This window comes from Athene cunicularia (genome assembly GCF_003259725.1).
Source record: "Athene cunicularia isolate RWA chromosome 1 unlocalized genomic scaffold, athCun1 chr1_part1, whole genome shotgun sequence".
In the NCBI taxonomy this organism is placed as follows: domain Eukaryota; kingdom Metazoa; phylum Chordata; class Aves; order Strigiformes; family Strigidae; genus Athene; species Athene cunicularia.
Genome location: NW_020799091.1, coordinates 1586879 through 1598959, shown reverse-complemented (window position 1 = coordinate 1598959; position 12081 = coordinate 1586879). Strand labels below are relative to the sequence as shown.

The window sequence follows — 12081 nt, the reverse complement described above, 5'->3', positions numbered from 1 at the left end:
ATGACGAACACGCCAGCTGCCACACAATCAGCAGCAGTATTACAAATTCACATTGTCAGCTTCTGTTTTAAAATAAAAGAGTACTCATAATTTGCACAGTTTAAGAAATGAGTATCCAAAGGAAAAAACAGCAAGTCTCTAAATTCCATCAAGTCCCAAATCTCCTTTTCATTTGTTAAATTCAATAGATGCCAATAAGACAAAAGCTGTAGCTGAGAAAGCAGGTAATTACAGGGATGTCACGTCACAATTAAGTTATACCACGGTTAACATCAAGACAGATTCACACGTGACAGTTACCATGAGCACTGTTAACACAGCTTTTAAAAAGTGCAAGTATCCTTTTGATAACACACAGCTACCCAGGCCAAAAGCATGAAACACCCTTCGGTACACTCAAATATGCTGTGGGCCCTTCTGTAATAAAAACACAGGTTTCTTAATTGAATCACATTTGAAGCATGAAAAAGATGAAGCCCTAGCTTCAGGATGAAGAAAAAATGATTATTTGTCATATTTATTGAAAAAAAAAGTCAGGCAGAGGAAAGCAATGACAAAAACAGGTCTAGGAGTGACATTAATATCTTTCTTAGAATTAATATGGAGTAGACGTATATATTTCTTAGGAAAAAAAAAAAACAGAGTTGGTCTGCAAACATAGACTATGTCTTTTAAGGCATGTAAACCCATCTGAAGTTTCACTATTAATGGATTCTTCTTTTGTAAGGATATTCTTTAGACAGCCTTGCTGCTGGAGTGAACCCTTAGCTCCACTAAAGTCTTGCCAGAATAGCAAAAATGGCCAGATAACGTGCTTTTGCCAGGTAAACGTGACAAAAAGACCAAGCCTGCTCCAGCGCACACTTTAATGCTCATCTCTGCTTTGTCAAAATTAAAAATCCCTGCCTCTTCGTAGGAATGCCTCTTTTTACTAAATCAATGCTACAATTTGCTGTACACCCAGGACCGAAGCACTAGAGCACAGCAAAGAGGCTACCCAGCTCCTTCCTTCTGCATTCTCTAATCTCTTGCAGATTTACAAGCAATTGAGGCATCGGTATTTAAAAGTTTTTGCCTAATGGTCTGGATGCAGCTAGACCAATATATCCAGGCTACGTGCTTCAAGTATGTGACCACAGAGCATTTACTCCTCACACCACCTCCACTCAGCGCCCCATCTTAAGTCAACAGCACACACTTAGGTATTATTCAGCATGAGGAGAGTGCCTACACCACCTAGCCCAGCAAACAAACACAGAGAGAGGAGATTCTACATGCACAACAGGGAACAAGCAATGCTAGTAAGATTAAAACAAGGTCACTGCAATTTAGGACTTTTACATGTGAATACATTTAAGCCATCAGACACTTTTAGTTCCTTCACGCTGCTTCTTCTAAACACCACTCTCTGTAACAGTATAACTGGAAACAAAAGTCTAAGGGATTTCTTTGGTTTCTTTAGAGATTCTCAGACTGCTCGTAGCACAAGCAGCCCAAGAGCTTTTTAGGGGTAGCTGTACCCCATCCAAATCACATATCACAGAATCATCTAGGTTGAAAAAAACCTTGAAGATCATCCGGTCCAACCATTAACGTCACACTGACTGCTCACAACTCCACCAACCGAGCAGCAGGGCTCTGCTGGCTGCTACCAGGGGTGGGAAGAGCTGGGGGGTAAGGCTGCTGAGGTTGGGTCACCCAAGGGTTTGGTCTCACATCCCTAATGGAGTAGAAAACTCCTGGAAACACTTAGTTCCTAATGGGAACTACTACTTTATACCTCCCACCTTCCTGAATGCATCGCGAGGCTGTCAGCTAGGTAACATACGGTTGCACAGGTCAAAGCCAAGGTTTGCTGACCATCCTGAACATCATACAACAGAGTCTAAGTTTCCTACTTCAACAGTTTCCAACCCACCTCTTTCCAAAAGTCTGGAACACTTTCTTTCCAGACATAAGAAAGCCTTACTCTTTACCTATAAGTTTTAGTTTTGGGTAATTAACTGAGTGACATTTCCCTTTACCCTTCTCTCCTCTTCATCTAATTTTATACTGGAAGAACATTCTTCCTTTAGTCTGTTAGGTGATTAAGAAAAGTTTTACAAGTTCTCACATCACGCCATTTAGGTAGCAAAATCTGACTGCTGAAAAGTGTTTTATTCATTGAAAGAGTATTTATGGAACTGGTAAACTGTTAGAGGGATCATTCGCCATGTAAGTTCCTCACAATGATTTGATCAATACACAGCTAAAAACCTCCGCATTTTGTAATAGCTTCAGGTTCTTCTACCCGTGTCCAAGTATAAGGAACGAACATCTTTCAGACTGACTTCTCAGAACAGTACGTACTTAGAATACTTCCATTTGCTAAATCTACATCTAAAGATATATTCCTAACCTATAAAAACTGCTATATAAAATAATTCAGCAATCAAGTCCGGTTTTAATAAGAAATGGTTTTCTTTTTAAGGCAAACAATCCAGATATTTCTTGCAATATAAAAAAACCCCTACACTTAAACTTGGCTGCCTTGATGTCAAATAGTGCCATTTACATTGCAAGACAGAAAACTAACTGATACTAGTTGACTCAATCCCAGTATGTTCACCGTTGTTCCAAAAACTTTAAAATGGTAACAGTAAGATCATGACCACATCCGAAGTTAATCCTTCCAAGATGAAAATTTTGGGGACTTCATGTTACAAAGGCAGCAACTATCAACAGAAGTCTCCCTTTCCAGCCAAAAAAGCCCCCACTGCACCCACATGGAAATCTTTGGTCATCCAACAAGGGGAGTACAAACTAAGCTGTAAGAACATCAGCATGGAAATTCTGTCCATCATTTCTACATGCATAAGACAGACTTGGTGGAGGCAATTATGATTGCACCAATGAATGGAGATCAGCAAGTTGAGGCCATAAATCTGGATTAAAATTAATACATAATGAATGGAGAGAAACTTCAACGCTAATTGACTGCATATTGTTTCCATTTCTAGGCTGAATGCAAGTCCAATGCTACAGCCTAAAGTTAGCTCAATTTATGCTTAGAGTACAATCTGGCTTGGTTTAGTGATCGACAATGATGAGCCAACTGATGGCATAATCTACGTGCTATCAGCCAATGTGGGATTCTTCCTAGATTGTTCGAGGGTTTTTTATTATCCTTTATTAAAATTAGCACTTCCATAGCACTTTAAGAGCTAATTCAGGGCTTCAAGAGGCCACTGGCCTGCTACCAAATTTCCTTCAGCGGTCAGGAAAGCCAAGCCAGATACAGCAGAAACTCAAGCCTTTTCAAAGAGATAGCTCAGCCAACAGTGTCGTCATCCCATGTCTGCAGGCTGCTCTGGTGTCCCTGCAGCAGCTCACAGCCACTGCCAGCCAGCAGCAGAGTAATACAAATGTTAAGCGTGACAGATTTACTGCTGTTGCTTGGGGCCCCGAGAGCTGCCGTGCAATTGTCCAACATCAGGTGAGTCGCACGCTGCTGCCTGGGAAAGAACTGGAAAGCAAAACAGACATTAAAATTCCTCACAGGGGAAGGCCACTCTAATGTAGTTTGGAGATGGAGACCCATGAAGCTGCTGTTCTACTTCCATTCTAGTATCACCAGCTTTGAGATGATTAAGACTAAGAGGAAAAATAAATAGTCTCCCTTCATTTGGAAGATGAAAAGACAGTGGGATAGATACAAAAACATTAGCCATGTAATGTAGCTAAGATCAACAAAAGCTGCATCCCTAATTGACCTAGGAAGAACCAGCAGGCAAAATTTCAACATCTCTCCTCTCTGCTTGCTTATTCACAATTATTTGCTGAAATACGGGACGTTTGGAGTATTTCTTCAAGGCTTCTCAAGTCTAACAAAATTATTTCCTTCCCCTCAAAAAAAAAAAAAAAAAAACCAAACCCAACCCAACATCCTACTTTCTACTTTGGCTGTACGATTTGAAACAATTCTACCATACAATGTTCTGCCAATCAAATCAGTTTGGGTACTGACTTGGAGGGGAAAAAAAGGTTGCCAAGTTTTGTACTTCTTCACCATTACAGGATTTCTTTGCAGTAACATCCCTGTTTTGTTTGCAAGATCCAGCAGTTTTCCTGACTTCCCAAGACTGCACAATGCAGTGGTCCGACATAACTTGACTTTACAACCTGGAAATGTGCTCTAACAACACATTTCTTGCAGCTTGCAGTAAAGTTTGATGCGATGTTTAAATATTCAGCTGAAGCACTTTCCTTTAAGACACGATGCAGTATCCTGCAGTGGAGATACTCCTCTTGGTCATGAATTAGCCAAGTGATTTACTAGTTTATATAGCAAGTTCATTCCTGGCTGCAATCTTTAAAAAAAAAATGAAAGCTGGAGTATAGTGATAGTTGTGCTTATTAAGCTAACATATGCTTATATTTATATTAATGAAAGTCTCTCAACTTTATTAGACATTTGATACATGATTTTGCAGTTCTATCATACACTCCAAATATCTATTTGCTTCTATCAGACACATCTGGATTTTTCATGTATGGAACTTTAAGCCATAAATACATCAATTAATTACAGCAGTCACATACTACAGCTACTCCTCACAAGAGAAATGCCATGCCTATGGTCTTATTTGCCAGAACAACCTTCATTTACAATGAGACTAAATTTAAACTGAGAATTACTACCAGGGATTTAGAAAATAGAACAGAACACTTCTGGCAATAAGTGAGATGTAGGATTCTGGAAGTAAAATACCCAAACCTATTATTAAAGAAAAAAAAAATAATCCAAGACTTTCCTATTAAATAGAAAAAATGGAATGCACACTACTTTATATGAGTCCAGAAATCAGATTACGGAGAGTGCCAGCCAGCTATAACATATTTTTTTACAAAGCCCCTTAAACCATCATTTGCTACATCTGCTTTCCCACAAGAAAAATTTTTTTAATTTATAACCATATACTCCCTTTCCCAATTTCCTCAGAAATCTATATCTACAATTTGTCAAAAACAGATGTAGGGCGAGAGAAGACAGTAGGGAGTAAAAACAGAATAAAATGCAAGTCTGACTTGTTCATTTATGGCATTAAAGCTCTACAAGAGCCAGTGCTGTAAGAAACTCCAACAAAAGAGTGTTGTCAAAGCACAGATACTTTCCATCATTCTTTCAAACAGTTTTAATTTGAGTCTTACATGTGTAAGACTCAAATTAAGCTTTGGAATAATCAAGTCCACGTGGACACTGCAACAGTGGATGCTTTGAGCTATTTGCAAATGGAGAAGGAGAAAAATACGTTTATCAGACTGGCAGCAGGGGAGGTCCTGGCCTCCAGTGTGAGGAACATTTAAAGGAGCTAGCTAGCATACAGATCACCTTTAATACACACAGGGCATAAGCAGAGGAGAAGAGTCTTAACACAAAGCACAATTCTTCCAGGAATGAAGTCACAAAACCTGAGATGTCTCTAGTCCTCTTTATTTCAATCCACAGATTTAAGTCCGGTGCTGAGATGAATTTATGGCTTCATTGTTTTATTCAAAAAACAAATGTATTTATGGCAAATAACAAAGCTTCTTTTTGTTCTTTATACTGGTGCTTATCAGTCTGTGATGACAGAAACCTTGCTGCCAGGGCAACAGAATCACATTCAAAACACCGTATATAGCAGAAAGATAAATGCCACGCAAATCAAATTTCCAAAGGACATAAACATGTAAAGACAACTCCTACCAGAAGGACAGCGACACTAATAGAATCCAACAGCCTTTGGCTGACATGTAACTTACCAATAAAACTTAATATAAATTTCAATTGTCACTCTGAGACAGTGAGCAAGCCTAAGACTGGAGTTCCCTGCACAACTATAAAGGAAGATGCATGAACTCAGGTTGAATGGGTTAAGAGCTCAACCCAAAAAGGGAAACAGCTGCTCTCGAGCTGATTGTGTTCTCTCAATCGTAGTCCACACAACTGATAAGGTGTTAGTGACAACTGAGCACAGGCCTTACCCACTGGAGGGAGAAGGAGGAGAAACACCAATCGATATCCAGGTGACTCACTTTTTCAAGCTGCATACTCAAATCAAAATTTACTTCCAAGAGAAGCAGAATACTGCAGCTGAAGTAGAGAAGTGAGATCTCCCACCAGACAACAAGATGATCATAACACTCACAGGAGCCTTCTGCAGCTTCTCAGTCACAGGTGCATTCCCTACCCTGCCCTCTTTTTCATCAAAGACATGAGAGCATTTTCCCCAACGCAAGACCTTTAAGCCATTTTATTTCCTCTCAGTCAAAACGCAGCACTGACTTTCCCTGATGTGCTTAGGGATTTCTGAGCATTTTGGAGACATGACTGCGTTCACTGAAATCTTTGCCCAAGCTGAAAGATAAAGCAGTTAGCAGCACCATTCTTACAGCCATATATCCAGGACAAAGTTATAACAAAAATAAAGCGTCCCGATGCCACTGTTCACAAAAATCCTCCCTCTTAAACACTTTCAGGTATCTGTTAAAAAATTATTGAGTTAAGTGACATGCTCTGTTTTTCCTCAGCTCTAATAAAGCCAGAAACAAGAGAAGGACTGGGTTATGACTTCTAATCTAATTGAACACTGCTTCATTGATGTGGTCTTTTACATGCCATCACAAATAAAGCAGAATAAGGCTATTTTTGAAGTTCTGCACAGCTCTGTGTAATCTTTCTCTTCAACAGTGCTCTGAAACCGAATTTGGTCAAGAGTTAGCAACATGCCTATCACGCTCGCTAAAAATCTGCCACTGTAGGGGCGTTTTATTCCATATGGCATATTAGGAAAGCTGAAGATAAGAGCAGCAGCAGCGGAAGACTGCTAACCCTGCAGTTAACATACAAAAAAAAACCCCACCTCTCTCTCATGCTTCATGGACTGTTTCAACTCGCTATGACCCATGCCGCTCTCTTCTGCAGATTTTGGCAAAAAAGACAGGCCTGTAAATTGACTCTTCTGATGACTGATTAGCCTCAATTTCCATATAGTTTAGCACCACACAAGTAAAATGCCTGGGAACAGATTTGTCCGAATGTCTGATTCCACAGATCAAAACCCCTTAAGGAACCTCTCTCAGTCCAAAAAAAAAAAAAAAAAAAAAAAAATCGCTACTTCCCAGGAAGACACCACCCCACAACTCCAACCCACATGGTTTTTTAGGCCAAGAGACATGACACTTATTATACTATTCATCCATTTCAGTACTGCTTATTAGGAGTATACAGAGGCACTCAAGAGATCCAATTACAGTTCGTATTTATTTATGCTGGCCTTAGGCCACCTGGGTTTTCAAGTCCAAAGCCAAGGGGATGCCTGCCTTGTCTTGGCTGCCTATACAGTACAAAGAGCCAAGTCTTCCAGGTGGAAATCTTTCCTAGTTAGAAACATCAAGCCTGGCCATCACAGGAAAACAATCACACTTATCACTAGTAAAGGAAAGTTTTAGCAGAGGAACTTACTGATTTAAGAGCGCAAGTCAGGCTAAGAGGAACCCTACTACCCATTTCATGTGTACTTCCACATCTGCTGGGAGAGGGTGATGGCAGCAGCAGTAGCAACATTAAAGTCTGAAAGTCTGCAACGTGAGCCAGCAATTTGATTGCTAAGATACTCACTGGAAAAGCTAGAATAAGACACTGCCACATACACGCCATCTTCTCAGGATATGGCGCCGCTCCTACTGCACGAACATCCATAGCTGAAACATTTAGAAAGGTTTTGGTTGCAGCTACGAGTTGGGACCCTTCTCTGAGGAAAGAACAGCAAAGGAAAAAGCTAAAAACAAAAGACTTAAATGTCAATGCGTATTTTAATTTTTTAAAAATTAATCTTTCCTACCTCCCCTTATCTCTGTGCATCTACCAGCATGCTAAAAGGAACTGGGTAGTAAAGAGCAACTCTATTTCCATGCAGTCAGAACTGCAGAGGCCAGATGCTGACTCCTGCCTACTGTACAGTTCCACGGGGTTCACTTCTTTTATGGAGGTGGGGATAGAAATAGAGGAACCTCAGGGAAGTTCAGAAGACAGCTTTGTGTAGCTCACCTCTGGGTTTGTTAGTCGATGCTGTAAAACCCTCCAAAGTCAGAGAGCAGCTGAAAGCATGTTTTCATCCTGTTTTCCCTCCTTTCCACCCCACCAAACACTTGGAAGCCTAAAGTCTGGAATTGCTGCTTATAGAAACTATACAATAGCAAAGTCTGACTGAGGCACTGGCTGTCAAGGCAAGACACTAACATTGTTCAAGACTGACTTGTCTTGTGCTTCTCTTTAGCTGTAAGCAGGTCAATATACTCCTGAGATACACCTCAGCACAAAGCAGTTTAAGCCCATGATGACCTTGCTCGCTCCATCACTGCCCACTCAGTGAGCTTATGAAAAACAGCTTCAAGTTTAGCACCATTTCCACGTGTTAAAAAAAGCTGCCCAAAAGGTAGTTACTACATCTGGCATATGCAATTCCACTGATCCTCCAGTCTCAGAGAAATTCCTCTGAGCTACTAAGGAGTTTTTCAACACTACAACTGTTTATGTTGACTGCATACTTTGGTCATTATTTCTAGTTTCAGAGAGCAGCGTTAAGTTCTGTTTGTCTAATAAAACTGCTAATAAAGATGGAAGCAACGTACCTATTAAAAAGCTCATTTCCCAAGATAAACAGAGCTAAACAAAAGCTGATTTTATATTGTGTCCCCATGTTTTGGGTCATTTAAAACAGTTGATTTTACCAACATCTCAGTTTCAGACTACAGACGAACACTACCTACATTTCTATTCTTAAATAATATCTCTTCAGCAATAAGACATGCATTCTTCTTTAAATGAACAGCTATTTTATGAATGGCAGATCCTGAAACAAAGCCTGTCACTTGACACACACCCCTGGCCTATGATAGATTATGAACTCTGAAGACAACTAGCATATGTAAGGCACTAGGACTTAAGACAACTTCTAGTAACTTATATCTTTACTGGTAATGTATCAACATGCCCAATGGTCAACAGTACACTGCAGGTTTCTCTGAACTAACTAGTAGTAACTAGATCAGAAGCTGCGCTCTGGTCCTCCTCAGAGCAGTGTCCTGTCACTGGCAATCTCAGATCATTTAAAGTCCCTGAACCTGGGCCATCATTGCTGTGACGTGAAATACAGGGAAACTGTTCGCTCAGTGTTAGAATTTGGTTCAAAAAGTCATGTTTACTTGTTCAGGGCACCGCAGCCAGATTTATTTGCTTATCACCAGAACTGCGAGAACTTGTTGCTTTTAATGAAAGCACAGCCTGTGTGGTCTCCGGAGTTGCTCTAGTTTTTGAGATTTAATCCACTAGATCAGATGCACATGTAGCGGTAGCAGAGGAAGCTCTTTAACACCTAGAAGTATTATTTAAATCAACTTCAGACAGATTAGATATTAGCAATATTACAGCAGTTGCCTGGAGCTGGTCTTGTATTCATCTCCTGCACTCAAACTGTACCAATATCAGATTATGACGTTGTTAAAAAAACACAACAAAAAACGTTTTCAATTTGCACTAACTGGTTGGCTAAATAGCACAAATGTGCCATCCCATCCGCTCAAGGAATGGTTAAACCCTAGAGGAAGTAGTTTTGACTGAAGATATTAAAATGTAGGAAGCAAAACTTCAAAGGGGCAGGTTCCACTATTTCTTAGAGCACTTTTTATCTCCAGGCAGAATTTGGGAGAATTTCAGGCACTCACATACTTAAGAGGCACAAAAGCTATTGGCAGGCCAACTGCTCTAAGTGTCACAACACAATGAAAAGCAGTTGTAGAATACAAGATATTATTTTTTGTATTTAATAACTACAGTAAAGCTTTAACATACAGGATTTTAAGCCCTTTCTTTAGTGATTGCCAGCACATCCCATCTTCCCAACACCACTTAATACCAAAAGGTCTATTGTTCAAAGTTTAAAGAAAGAAAGGATAGAAAAACTAAGAATACTAAATATAAACCTATTCCCATTAGTGCTGCAAACGTGCCGAGAGCTTGATTATGGAGACATGTCCAGAACATGACCTCAGATGAATTTGGCCCATCCTGAGTGTTATGTGAAAGGTGAAACGTGTTACTGTACAACCTATTCCTACCAGCTACATAATATTTAGAAAGCCTTTAAGTGACCTCTTTTCAGGAAATCTGACAATATGGCCAAGGGACAAAAACCTCAGAATTTTAGCTTTCCAGTTGGGGTGGTTAATTTTTGTTAGTTAGCCTTTTCAAAACAAATGGCTGGAAGAAAGTTCGTCATTTCCATATGGCATGAACAACTTATTAGCAGCGCTCTATTTGCCTGAGGATCTTGTCCCTGCCCCAAAACAAGAAGGTTCACGAGCTGCAGAGGTGCTGAGAACTTCCTTGTGTAAAGCAAAGCTGTTTAGGTATTTAAACTTTTCCTCCTGTTTAATTAACTTGTAAATCCATGTAATTAAGCATCTGAGCACACAGGCACTATTTTAATCCAACACTCCAAAAGTTTTCTACTGTTCACACACTTTGGAATTCCTAATTAATTTTTTTAAATCAACATAATTCGAGCCAAGAACGTGCTTTTCATTAAGGTCTATTCACAAGCTTAGTAAGTTTTAGCTATTCCCTTCTTCTCAGAAGTGAAAAAAAAAAAAAAAAAGTAATTTCTTCCCCAAAAAAGCAGCTTTGATAGTTAGGTGGAGATTGACCGCAGAGGTTCTCAGGCTGCAATTTTTCCAAGACTTAAGGGTTGAGCTAGAACCTGCTCTCTCAATCGACTTTCACACTGTAGAGCTGATGACAGTGGCTATGGCACACCTGGGAGCACGGCACCATCAGAATAACTGGGATGCAGATACCACCATCACCAGCACTTGCTTCCTTTTTTGAGAAGTTTAAACGAAGCCAGTACAAGCTGTTCTTCATATTCACAGGTCTCATGAAAACATTAGGAAACCACATGTGCAGCTTGTCAATTTTTACTACAGACAAGTATCACATCATGAGAAAGTCCTCAAAATGCAGGATTTATGCACCAGATGCAAACCTTTATGGTGTAGACACCTCCCTATTCTCTTTATAGCCAATGGACAGAAGCAGGCAGACAGCAATTCATTTTCTCCCAAAGTACATGTCCTGTCAAATGAATCACAACTCAAATTATGCCCACCTCTCTCTCTTCTGGTTGTAAGTGGAACATGCTCTCACAAAAACTATCTTTGGAAAGAGTTCACAGTCTAGTTACTCAAGCCTGGACTCCTGGAGGTGGCAAACCAGACTGCTTGGTAGGAGAAAAAAAAGACACCTGACAAAGAGACTAGAGATGATTCTGAAAGAAATAAACACTGCTACCAGTCTTTTAAGCTAGATAATGAAATAAGCAGCAGTAGAAAAAGTGCACCTGTAAAAAAGCAGAGTTAATGTGAGAAGGAATAAAAAAGGATTCTGGACTACACAAAGGACTTTGTCTCCAATTCCAAAGAACTTTTCTACCTAGGAAGGAAACAGGCAAAAATACCACCTAGGTATGGTCACAAATTATAACTCCTAACTATTGCTGGAACTAGACAATGCAATATATATTCCTTGATAAATTATGTAGAATCCACTGAAGTATAATCAGCAGTGGGCCTGGTGCTGAGGCCTGAGAAAAACCTGTTCCTTTTAGGACAAAGTAAAAAGAAAGGAGGATGTCTTAGCTCAGAGGCAGAGCTAAACAGGAGCTACACCCAACGGCATGCCTAGAAACTGTAAGAGACAGTGCCTGGACTCTCACCTTCCCAAGACTGAGCAAAGCACATGTCTCCAGTAATCAGGTTTCAAACCAGCATTGGTGAGTATCCAGCAAGGGGAGCTTTATCAAAGCCAACACCATCATTTCTTGTCAGCTCTATGACAGACAGGCAGATGTTTTCAGAAAAACCACAGCTCAGAATAGACAGGGTTAGACAGGGCTCTAGTTGGTCAAGTTCATGACCAGCTGGTGTAACAGTGAGTGCCTTTTCTGAAGCATGCTTCATGCTACAAAGAAGTGCAAAGGAAATGTAGGGGGGGGGGGGGGG

The 12081-nt window shown here is 40.1% G+C and overlaps 1 protein-coding gene across 1 annotated transcript in view; it reads right to left on the bottom strand.

The window, feature by feature from the left end:
• UVRAG (UV radiation resistance associated) overlaps nucleotides 1–12081 on the bottom strand; it is a 78764-nt gene that overhangs the window by 54008 nt on the left and 12675 nt on the right. The gene's annotated exons all lie outside the window — the stretch shown is intronic.